The following is a 12,206-nucleotide window of genomic DNA, read 5'->3' as shown; positions in this document are numbered from 1 at the left end:
CGTTTTAGTGGGTGAGAACATAGATTTTAATGGCATGTTATCAGTCTCAATCTTAAACTTTCTGCCCCACAGATATTTATGAAATTTCTACGAAGCAATGATTATTCCCAAAGCTTCTCTTTCTCACTGAGAACATCGTTGCTGTGTGATTGTCAACATCTTGGACCTAAATTTAATTGGCCTTTCTTCATTCCCTTCTCTAATAGCCAAAACATCCTCCACTCTAACAGGAGAAGGAATACTAATGAAAAATAGGTCTTTTGAAGGGTCATACACTGCTCATGGGCATACCCAGTGGGGGGCATGAGGGGATAGCTGGCCCCCCCCCAGAAGCGAAAATAAATTTAGTTCAAAGTGAAAGTTTTGAACAAATTTTCTTTTAAAGAAAAATTGTATTAGTATAGACAGGGAACTAGAATAAAAATCAATATTTTTTCAAGCAGATAATTATTAAAAACTAATAAATCGCTCTCATAATTTTCTTAAAATTTTGTTTTCATTAAGCTTTCCAACTTGCCCCCCCCCTACTTTTGATCCTGGGTATGTCCTTGACACTGCTAAAGCTTTGCTCTTCAATAATATTTCCTTGCTTAATTTCGTTGCTTCATTTTCCACGGCCTTTACTTGGGACTCAACTTCAGTTTGATGGAAACCTATCATAAGTCTCCATTCAGACACAATGGCATCGACCATTCTCGACCCAACAATGGCACATAATCAATCACAAACAATAAATCTCAATGAGTATTCTCTTCCTCGCTCAAACACTTGAACCAAACTTTTTCCTCCAGCAAAAAGAGAATGTCCACTTAAGGATGCAAGTCTCCAAAGTACTCTTCACTAGTACACATGGAAATAAGTGACTCATATTATCCAAATCACAGTCATCATTAATTTCAAGATTTTCATCAGCATAATATTCAACACATAAAATGCATTCTGCTTAGTTGTGTGAGTGTTTTTTGTGTCTTTCATAGTTTTCTATTCTGTGTCTTACCCAAACTGGGTTATATTTGTGTTAAAAACCTCATTGAGGAATATCAAGAAGCACATATTGTTGCAGCACAATCTACTTGTACCTTCTAGAGTTGACAAGCCAGTATGGGAGTTACAGTATCATCCTGGGCCATGAGTGGACACCACATTTCTCATTTCCCCATTTCTCCTGTTACCACTGCAAACCATATTTCCTTTCCTCACTACTATTTTATTTCTTTGTACTTATAGTACATATAGTTTGCTCTCTTAATTTCTCAATCATGAATGACGTTGATGCAGTGGCCTCATATGTTCGCGAGATTTGAAAATTATCTTTCAAGCTAGCTCAGCACACCTAACATTCAGAATTTATCTCATCATGCATTTTATTAGGTATTTTCCCCAATGGCCTTAATGTGAAATACCCAGCCATTCCTTCCCAGATAGCACCAAGTAAGAGAGTTATCCGTTTCGTATGGTTTTCTCGCAGAAAAAATTGATAAGCAACTTATCATAAGGAAAGCGGCATATATCAAGCAAGGGTAAGATTTTAGGGAAGAAAAGGTAAGGCATTCCGTCACAAATCCTCAGATATTGTTTAGTTGCTTCTCTTGGAGCACCAAAGGCAGGTGAACAGCATACTACACATGCTACGCTCCTCATCCCGGCATGAATTTAAAGCCTACTAGTGAAATTCAGTGAGTCTTTATAAGAGCATTACAACTGATAACAGATTTTCCTGAAAATAGAAAAAATTAACAACTATAAGTGACTGGCTGGTGAAGATACAAAGCATAATACATGTACTTTATCCCTGTGGCGGAAAGAAAAAAATAACACCAGGGAGATGTGAACGTGTGACCTATACATCTGCAGATTTCTGAAAAGAAAAAAAAAATTACTCAAGGTCTGTTATATATATATGTATTCGAGATTCATGGAATTTTTTTATTGTATGTCACTTATTCATGTGAAATTATGTGTTTTTCTTACGACAGTCATTTCATCATCATTTAATAAATGTGAATGATATTAAAATTATGGCCGCATGATGTTATTTCAACTCATACTATAGAAGGGCCAAGAATGGAAAAATTTTTCTTGTGTATAAATCCCTTAATGAATACTCTAAAACGATGGAATAAAAACAACATCTACAAAAGTGATTGTCATGATGTGTGGCATCCATTTTGTCATTACTCTGGATGTTTGTTGGACTGGCCGTAATAAACCCATAACAAGCTTATTTTATAAGCGCCTTCCTTATTTCTTCCTTTCACCTTATCTCAATGACTTATATTGTGCTAGCTGGGTTCATGCCTTTTCGTTCCAACAATCATCTCTTCATTACTGTTTCATTAGTGACCAATGATATGCTAACTAAAACATTCCACAATTCTATAAAAAATTTAATTGATAATATTTCCCTGACAGCACCACATTCTCTCCCTAATATTGATGAAATACTCATTGCATACTGTCGCTCACTATAACTTCACCAAACCAAACCCCTAAAAAAGCTCTCCTCCTTTGTGAGTCTCATTTTCATGCCGGGTTGTCTTTACCTGTCAATGTAGCTTTGGTCATTCCCTCTCCACCTCCTCTACATCTTTACAAACCTGATTTAGCCACCCTCGTTAATATAGCTTCCCCACCTCCACAACAACTTCTCTATTCACATCAATCCCTCATTCCGAAGGTCTTGCCTCCCTCTGCCACTTCCTATCCCAATGCCCAACTCCTCATACCACCAGCTCTGACTTCCTCCTAGGCCTCAATAATATCGTCTTAACGTACAATTCATTCTCTTTCAGCGACAGAAACCGTATATTTTCAAATCAAAGGTTGCTTGATGGGTAGTAGATTCAGTCCCTCCTATGCAAACCTCTACATAGGCCATTTTGAATAAAGTCCCCTTACCCAATATCCATTGAAACCCCTCCTTTGGCTCAGATTTATTGATGGCATATCCTCCTGTGGCCACATGGTTATGATTCCCACAACAATTTTATTGCCGCTCTCAATTCCTCATCCTCTCTTTCTTTCACCTCAACCATTTTTAATTTCCAGATTACCTTCCTTGATAACAATATCTCTCCCTTGTCAACGACAAATTTCTTACCTCTGTCCTAGTAAAACCCACAAATAAGCAACAATGTCTTTACTTTAGCAATTGCCATCCTTCCCACGCTAAACGTTCCCTTCCCTACTCCCTTTTTATTCAAGATCACTGCATTTCTAATAACCCTAATGCCCTGAACAACTTCCTCCACAGTTTTCATTGTTATCCTTCCATCGAGTCCCTCCTGGATAAAAAAATTATCAAGCACAGATGCCCACCAAAACCTTGCAACAGAAACAAAACACCTTTCCCTTTGCACCACTTACTTTCCTGGAATACAATCACTGCTATCTATTCTTAAAGGCCTTTTCCCAATCTTAAAAAATAATTAGTCTACAGCCAGTCTTTTTGTCAAACCCCAAGTATCACCCTCAGATCATCAGCAAATCTTTCTGATTTATTCCACTCAACAAACCCTCTACAAAGGTCACCCACTACTCCCAACAGTACACCAGCGCCCTGCAGTTGACCCAGATGTAAGACCTGCCCAATTTTCACCCCACCTTCTATCCACAGTCATCTCATCTCCTGTTTACCTTCCTCCCAGCAGCCTCATGAGCATCCAGGAATGTAATCTACCATATTCCATGCATGCACTGTCCCTCCATCTATATAGGAAAATCTTCAACTCCCCTCAACCTTAGAATTAACAACCACAGGGCATCACACACTTCTCCCCATGCTGAGTCCCTCCCTGTGGCAAAACATGCAGCCACTCATCAGCGTCCATTTAATGATACATAGCTATGATGTCCCTGTTTTGGCCTCCCTTCTCTCACAGGCCGCCCACTTAAACTCAATTTAATTTAATTAGCATACATATGGCTGTTCAAAGTATTTCATCCTCCTGGATGTAACATCAATAGATAATTTCTTTAATTGCCTCACCCCACTCTCTCTACCCCCTTGACCCTACCTCCTCACCATCCTCACTCACTCAGCTCTCCTTCAACCTTATCCCACCCTCTTGTTCCTAACTCCAAAGAAGGTGGTAGTCAGCAGTGTCATGGTACTGGAAAGTGACAGGAATGCCATTCTAGCATTGGTAAACAAAAGACATAATAGTCAAATAACCCTTTTATCAGTTTTGTTGCTTCAAAAGTGCTTACATATAGAATTGTAATTAAAAAAAAAGTCATAAAATTTAAATAATATCTTGCAATACAAAACAAGCAGAATAATATTTTACTTCTAAAAAAAGTTAAGGAAAGAGTGTTCCAGCACTGCTAATTTTGCCATGACGTCACTGGTGGCAGTGCCACCGAAAATATAGTCATGTGAGTGCTTTTGTGTCCCACATAGTCTTTAATACTGTCTCTCACCCAACCCGGGCTATATTTGCTTTAAATATATCATCGAGGGATGTCAATAAGTATGCATATATAAGTAAGGTTGGGTAAGGCCCAGTATTAAGACTATGAAAGACGCAGAAGCACTCACATGACTATATTTTCAGTGGTACTACCACCAGTGATGCCATGGCAAAATTAGCAGTGCTGGAACACTCTTTCTTGGTGTAAATCGTTTTATATCAAATATATATAAATATAATTATTACTTAAATAATAATTTAAACTATTTATTATTTAATATATTAATTATTTAATTTTTTTATATATTCAATTTATGTTTTAATCAAATCATATCCTACCTAAATCTGAGATATTTCACCAAAAATTTAGTACTGTATTTTTTTATGTTTTTTATCTTTTTGTGTCCTGTGCTTCTGCCCAACCTGGGATATTTTTATGTTATTTACCTCGCCGAGGAATATTTCGAAGCCCGACCTCCCCTAATGGATCCTACGGTTGACTGAAAATTCAAGTAAGGTGGTAGGTTGAAGATGCTGAAAAGCAAACTATGGAAAAAAATATTTCCATATACTGCCCACTAGGGTTATGACTTTTTGTACACAATTTCATTTCCTGTGCCACAAAAGGATGAACTTTCGCCCAAAAATAACGTCTGAAGTCTTAGTTTTGTTCTATTTTTTAAAAAGGTCACCCCCAACAAGAAATTACTAATTAGAATTTCAGCCCTAAACAAGTTATTTCTAGAGTCTTGTCAAACATTCTTCAAAGACCTCAATCTGTATGATGGAACTCTATAGAGTAGTCTGGATGTTTGTAAGACTCTCTGAAGTCATCTAGGACAGTATTGAATTTTATACTACTCAATAGAAGTGTCCAGAAAGTTCTAGAACATTCTCCAATTTATAACTGTATATAACTGTATACGTTTCTGATCTTCTTATTGATTCTTATTCTTAATTTCTTATTAATTTGTTCCAAGTCTCCAACTGCAATTTGAAATCGTAATGTCTCATAAGGTAAGTGCAACTGCTATTGAAGGGAACAAGGAGATCTGGGAGAATAATCCTACTCAATATCAAGACTCAAATAGAAAAAAGAAGACCTGCTCCACTAGAAGAACAGTCACTGGAAAAGAACAGCAGGATACCACTGAAAATCCAAGTTTTTTGCCGCTATCTAACCCTTAGAACATCTATTAAAGGAAGGAAGGAACGAGTGAAAAATTTTATGAAAGAAGTTAAAAGTTTGTGGCGAGAGAAATTAAATTTCCTAACTCTATCAAATCAACTTGTACAATCAAAACTAGAACATGTGCTAAGACCTATGATGAATGTGTAAAGCAAGGAAAATAATATTCTTTGAGTGAAATAGGTATTTGGCATAATAAAAGATAATGGTGAATGGCTGGGCAGTGAGGTTAGAAAGTTATATCATCCACAGATTGAGAGTAAAGGAAAAGTAGGTTATTCTAATGAAAAGTCAGCCAGTAATGAATCTATCCATCCATCCAAAAGAAGAAAAATGTCTTTGGCATATACTCCCTCAACAGCAACCACCACAATAATGTCAGCTTGTGTATCAGAGACTGATAGTGAATATGTATCAAGAGTCCGAAGAAGAGGAGACCACAAGCACATGTAAGGAGTACAGCAAAACCACAATTTTAAATTTATCTAGCAGCTAAGCATCAGCAGTTTGTAAACAGCTATTTCAAGATGGGATTAATGTGGATATGCCTTCACAATCGGGTACTTACAGATCCACTATTAAAGAAGGCGTTACAATAAAAGAAGAAATGAAGAAAATGCTACAGTTAGAAAAAATTTTAATTAAAAAAATAATGGAAATTAGTATCGAGACAAATGGAAAAATTTATGGAAATGTGTAAAGATGATTGTTGCTAACACTACATATGTGAATACTGGAAGAAAGAATGGCGTTGTCATCAGTTATTCAGAATTTGCTGAAAGGAAACTAGGAAAGTCACTATCCATTGCCTGTCAGCACCATGTTCTTGATCAAGTTCTTCACTTAGTAATGGATAGTGAAATTGAAGAAAAAGAGACATCTCCTAACATTGAATATTCATTTATTCCGGAACTTGTAAATAATTATGAATAGCTAAAAATGAAATTCAACAATCGTAAAGGATAGATTACTGAATCAGCAGGATGACGTAATGATATGAAATTTCTAATTCATTTAGCTCGGGTTTTCCGTTTTTTTTTTAAGAAACTGGAAGATTTTCTAAAGTAGAGTTTCAGAAAATACCTAATTTAAGTAATGTCAGGTGGAATTCCCAAGCAATACTAGCTCTTTTGTCATTTATTCTTGTACCAGAAAAAAGACCTACTGAAAATTTTTAGATTAATCCCCGACAGTTGGGCAGATCCAGTGGGGTAGCCATGAATTACGTTCGGGGGGAGGGGGGGGGAATTTTTGAAAAACGGGGTTCAAAGTTCTATTTAAAACTACTTTTAGCACTTTTTATAATCGAAATAACTTCATTTGTGAAAGAAATATTTTGTAATTTCATGATTTTTCAATATTTTGTTTGCCAACTGCCTCAATTTCAATCTTTTACGAAGATAAGTAATTATGTTTTATATTTCGGTGGTGGGAGTTGGTCCGGACCCCCCGGATCACCCCCCCTCGCTACGCCATTGAACAGATGTGTGTTAATGCATAAGTGTCATAAATTTGCATCATTATAACTTAATTTATAATCTAAATTTTAAAAACTGGCACAAAATGATTTTTTCACCGAATACGTCATTATGGTAAAAGTAGTTTTTTTGGGTTGGGGGTGACCTTTTTTTAAAAAGAAAATAGAAATAATGCCTTTTTCTTTAGTTTTGAACAAAAGTTCATCAATTTATAGCACAGGATTAGATTAGATTAGATTAGTTTATGCGGTGGGGGATCAGCTCCCAGGGCACTTAGACCTATAGGTCCATTGTGCTAACCACCGATAATGGATCATCCATAGAGGCCAATGTCCTTAACGAAGGACAAAAGGTCCCCAATGGGAAGATCTCTTACTTCCTTGGGCTCTATAAAAGGTGAGCCCAGGTGTCTATATCGAGTCCTCATGATTGCGGGACACTCGCATATTAGATGAGTAGTTGTTTCTTCTTCCATCTCACACCATCTACACCTATCTGAGTCTGTTATCCCCAGCAGGTGCATATGTCTCATTACGTGATAGTGACCCGTAAGCAGGCCTACTACCGTCCGCACTTGACTTCTGTTCATAAGAAGAAGTCTTCTCTCGAGTCTAGGAGAGATCTCTCCTATAAGGGTTTTTGCCTGACGTAAACCCGGTGTTTCCCGCCAGATCTTTATGTGTTGGGTTGCTCCCCACACTTTAATTGCAGCCATCCCAATTGATGGGGCAACTGGCACAATTGGTTCTGGGCCAATTGGATTCTGTTCAGCGCCGGCCTTTGCCAGTTCATCTGCCTTCTCGTTTCCGGTGATACCTGAATGTCCCGGTACCCAGAAAAGTTCTATTTTGCAGCGGCTGCCCAGAATATTGAGAGCCTTGTAGCATTCAGCCAATAGTTTAGATCTGCACCAAGGTGAGTTCAGGGCTTTTAGAGCAGCCTGACTGTCAGTGCATATATGGATTGGTCTCTTGTAGAGACCTGTCTCCTCAATAGCGTGCACACAGGTTAGGATAGCAAAAATTTCTGCCTGAAACACTGTGGCATATCTTCCTAGGGGAACATGTATGCTCCTAGGGGGGGATTGGCTGTAAACGCCTGCCCCTGCTTTCCCTTCTTTCATGGAGCCATCGGTGAACCACACTTGGGCTCCATTATGAAGGGCTTTCCCCTCTTCTTTTGCCCAGCATTCCCTGTTTGGGAAATGGGTTTTAAAAAGAGGCGGTGAAGAATTGAACGTCGCCATCATGGAATCCAACCCCATCTCAAAAATGGTGCTAGACTCCCTCAGTCCCGTCCACAGTTGTCTGTGTCCAGAGAAATTTCCTCTGTCGTACCACATACCTAGATTTCTCAATCTGTATAACGTGGCTCTTGCATGAACCTCTACTTCCACATAAAGTGGGGGAAGGTTCAGCAGAGTTTCCATCGCCAAGGTTGGAGTCATCCTCATTGCTCCTGTAATGCCCATACAGGCCATTCTTTGTAGGTGGTTAAGCTTGTTCCTAACAGTAATTTGTTTGGTCTTTTTCCACCATACAATTGAGCAGTGGAGGAAACTAGGTTTCACCACTACATTGTATAGCCAGCTAATGGCTCTGGGTTGAAGGCCCCATGATTTACCAAGGGCTCTTCTACATGTCCATAATGAGGCACATGCTTTTTTGAGTTTGCTATCCATGTGCTCTCTCCAGTTGAGCTTGGAATCTAGAGTGACTCCAAGATATTTGACCGATGAGGACTGTGTTAGTCTCTTTCCCAAGAGGTAGGGGGAAGTGAATCCCTCTCTCTTCCTTTTCTTAGTGAAGAGCACAAGATTGGTCTTCTCTGGATTAACAGAGAGTCCTGTTTCGGAACACCACTGGGCTGTTTTGTCCAGGGCTTTCTGCAAAAGCTCACATACTGTGTCTAGGAATCTGCCTGAAACCAAGATCACGATATCATCAGCGTATCCTTGTGTGAATACACCGGTATTGTGGAGGTTTGACAGCAGACTGTTGACTACCATATTCCATAGTAATGGGGACAGCACCCCACCCTGTGGACACCCTCTTGTCACAGTCACCGTCAGCGAGCTCCCTCCAAGACGGGCGGTAACAGTTCTTTGCTCAAGCATGTATCTGATCCATCTCACAATGTGTGTATGGATTCCATGCCTGTCCGCTGCCAGGCAGATTTGTTCAAAGGATGTATTGTTGAAGGCTCCTTCTATATCTAGAAACGCTCCAAACCCATACAAACCATGTTCCAGTACGTTCTCTATCCTACAGACTAGGTTGTGGAGTGCAGTTTCCACAGACCTGCCCTTCTGGTAGGCGTGCTGATGCGGATGCAGAGGATGGTCCCTAAGGGGACCATCTCTGATATATCTGTCAACTATCTTCTCCAGCGTTTTCAGCAGGAAAGACATTAGGCTAATGCCCCTAAATGAGCTGGCCAAAGTGTAGTCCGTCTTCCCTGGTTTTGGGATAAAGACAACTTTGGTAGCTCTCCACCTCTTTGGGATATACCCATATGCAAGACAGGAGCGGAATATCCTTACCATGGGGAGTAATACCAGCTCCTGTCCCTCTTGTAAAAGTGCCGGGAAAATTCCATCTTCGCCGGCCGATTTGTAAGGGCTAAAACTCCTTATAGCCCATCTAGTTACTTCATATTTAACGATGCTGGAGGCCAGTCTCCAGTCCGTCACAGCCGGACGGGTGGGAGGCTTCCATTGTTGCATCTCCTCCGACTCTTTGGAGCCTGGAAAGTGAGTCTCCAACAGAAGTTTAATGCTTCCTTGTCAGAAGACGTATATTCTCCCGAGGGAAGCAAAAGAGACCCTACTCCGGCTTCCGGGTCTTTTGCAATGATTTTATGAAATCTTGAGAGTTGTGGAACTGACTCCACATTCTCGCAAAAGCGCCTCCAAGACTTCTTTTTTGAGCTTTTGATCGCTGATTTGTACCTACGTTGGGTGTCCTTAAAGGTTTCCCAATCTTGCGGCAACCTGGTTCTCTTTGCTTTATTAAGGAGGAACCATCATTTCAAACATGCCCGAAAACCTCCCCTTATTTTGACATATGTTGTTGCTCATTATTTTTTCTATCGAATAGTGAAAAAATATTACTATGTCACCGGCCATTTAAGAAAGATTTACGGATTTGAAAATGACGGATTTCCACCTTGAAATACATTGTCTTTATGGGAGAATGATGACCTTCCCTTGTAAAACATTTTTTATCTCAAATTTGGCCCGAAATATATCGTTGAAAAATTAGCACAGCATAGAATAGACATCGATGCTTAATATATGTATTTTTTTAGAAGGGGTTACCGATATGTTAGCGCCAGTATTTAAGTTTAAAGAACATACTTCCGGTTTTCTGCAGAGCGAGCAGCCATTATGCGGCGGAGGTAGTGGCAACGTTGCAAATATACGGAGGTTAAATATGAAGAGCGATATTGCACCTGTCGACCGCTGCATAATTCCAGTGAATTGGATTTTTCGGAGTCATTTTTCTACGTATTCATTAAACGAATATTCAGTTCATCTCGAAACGTGCTATACACCGAAGTATGAAATTTATCAGTGCTGGTTGTTAAAGTAATTCCTTTATGCGACAACATTTTATTAAACATGCGAATAATCATGACCGGAATTCAATACATCCCTTGAAATTGTCGGCGTATCGCTTCAAAAGCGAAAATGATAGAATATAATGAGACTTGCGATAGTTTATCTGTTCTTCTGAATACTACTTCAAATTGTTTTACGTTTATTTCGAAAAATATGCAATGTTTTCAACTTGTAGAAAATACTTATTTAAATAGAAGTTCTAAGCGTAAAGTAGAAAATCTAGCGCATTGTGTATTTAATCATCAGTTTAATTGATATTAAATGTCTAGAATAAGGTGTACAGGTAAATGAATGTACCACGAGACAGGCATATTGCCGTTGGGTACCGACTATGTAGTATTTGGAAATACAACTTCGCGAACGTACTAATTAATCGAATATTCACCCATGTAATTCTTCGAAAGTATAAAATAAAATAGACAAGAGTACTTCCTTTTTCACTGACCAAACAATTTACTTTGATACGTTTTCCAAAGGTCCAATTAGCATAATTTGAAAAAACAACAGTAAATACATTTACCTATTCATGAAGTCATTGCAGGAGGATAAAAATTAGAATGCATTCCTGGACAGTCGATGGCAGCTGACATAAGTGAGTCCGTAGAAGTTGCAATGCCAGCCTTCCAAATTTACTGAAACTTCGGCACTAGGAACAAGTATTATTTAATTATCCTGATACTAATGATTCGAATTATATTTGGGTTATAAATGACACATTAGTTTCTAATTTTCACTAATCAACTCCTTATTAATAGTATGGATGAGGCTATTGAATGGAAAATCTACAAAGAAATAATCATTAAAGAGCTTTGTGTCAGTCATTCGACAGGGACTTTAATCTTCATAAATCAAGACATAAACATTGATTATTTAAACAATGATGGACACTTTATGTTGGGAAATATTGCAAAAATTTCTTAAGAAATTAAAAATGCACGTCAACGATTCGGTACCCTTCAACAGATGCACTCGTTGAAATCGCTTCAATGGAATTGATGGATTCACTTTCGGCCACATTTCGTTTCCTCAAATAATCCACCCACACAGCACAAGAACTCGCGTACATAATGTATTTACTAAGGAAATTGATGTATACTATACATAATGTATTTTGTAACGTATTATTGCTGTATTACAGCGTTATTATATGTAGGGATTTACATTAAGTATATTGGTGTATCCATACCGGTATAATGCATAAACCTGTGAGTTCATATTAGCGACCAAAAATATAAATGTAACATATAAGAGAGTACACTGCCGAGGAAAATTATATTTGTGGATTAATATTCACTCTGAAAACTAATAATTGCCTAGCACATTATCGGTTTTAATGAGTCCACTCATAAGATCATCTTTGAGCGAAGTAGTGATATCCTTGAAACCCCTACGTTGTTTACGAGTGAATTTACGTTACGTTTCACCACTTTTTAGGGATTTTTGTGGTGTAAGTTATTGAAAATTGAAGTTTCTGATGATAGTGAATTTTCCTTTATTCTTGAATT

Source organism: Ischnura elegans, chromosome X, assembly GCF_921293095.1.
Source record: "Ischnura elegans chromosome X, ioIscEleg1.1, whole genome shotgun sequence".
Classification (NCBI taxonomy): domain Eukaryota; kingdom Metazoa; phylum Arthropoda; class Insecta; order Odonata; family Coenagrionidae; genus Ischnura; species Ischnura elegans.
The sequence above is the reverse complement of the archived record's forward strand: the minus strand, read 5'-3'. Positions refer to the sequence as shown.